This window comes from Sinocyclocheilus grahami, unplaced genomic scaffold, assembly GCF_001515645.1.
Source record: "Sinocyclocheilus grahami isolate Dianchi unplaced genomic scaffold, SAMN03320097.WGS_v1.1 scaffold7625.1, whole genome shotgun sequence".
Classification (NCBI taxonomy): domain Eukaryota; kingdom Metazoa; phylum Chordata; class Actinopteri; order Cypriniformes; family Cyprinidae; genus Sinocyclocheilus; species Sinocyclocheilus grahami.
The window spans coordinates 8,062-9,018 of NW_015511592.1; positions in this window are offsets into that span (position 1 = coordinate 8,062).

The window sequence follows — 957 nt, forward strand, 5'->3', positions numbered from 1 at the left end:
ACTGTCCTTGTCTATCTTCTTGATGGGCATGCCATCAGTAATTGTACCTCCTGTGCCTCCTGGGACTACTTGGTACATTATGAGTCTTAGTTTTTGAATTCACAGTTCAGAAGAAGACAAAAACTGAAGGCTAAAATTTTATACAGTCTACAGAATACATTTGGCAGACAGAGAACAAAAGTGAATAACTTGCTAAATTTGTGCAAAATGGAGTCATGCATCAATTTTTCTTCTCTCAGTGTAGCATTTTCCTCTTGTTCATTACCCTTATGAGCCTGCGGAAAAAGGAGTGGCAAAAAGTATCAATGCAAAAGGTTGAAACAAAGTCCAAACAGAAATCTACTTGTTATGCAGATGTAGGAATCACAGTACAAATTCTAACATTAAGTATTCAAAAAAAACACTATCATTTTAGCTTTGATATCGGCCTGAATTGGTCTGCTGGGAGGTAAAGGCATAAACAAAAGCAGTTTATTCATGCTGCCAAGGTTTCTCACTGTGGCAGTGTGTGAATTGACTACACCAGAGGACAACACAAGAGCCTCTGGGTCTGCAGTATGCAACGCCACCTGCAAAACTTTGAGACTGGCTAAGTGCAAATGAAAAGCGCAGTTAATGGACAATGTTTTCTCCTGAAGAAAGACCTAGAAAAGCTGAACTGCCCATGCAGAGGCCCTCTCTTTATGCTTTTGAGGGAGATGTACAGCACACTAATAAGGTGCAACAGTGACTGCCCACCTTTTCAGTGGTCTTGGGGAAGTCTAATTTTGTCAATAGTCACAAAAAAAATTAATAAAGAGATTTGAATCAAAACAACCAAATAAACGTTTCAAATCAGCATATTATATTTGAGAAGTAAAAAAGTTTGTTCTTGTAATCATGCATTTATACTTGTCCCACAAAGCACTGTAAATGACACAGCTAAATCGATTCAGAAATAATGGCAAAATATTAAAT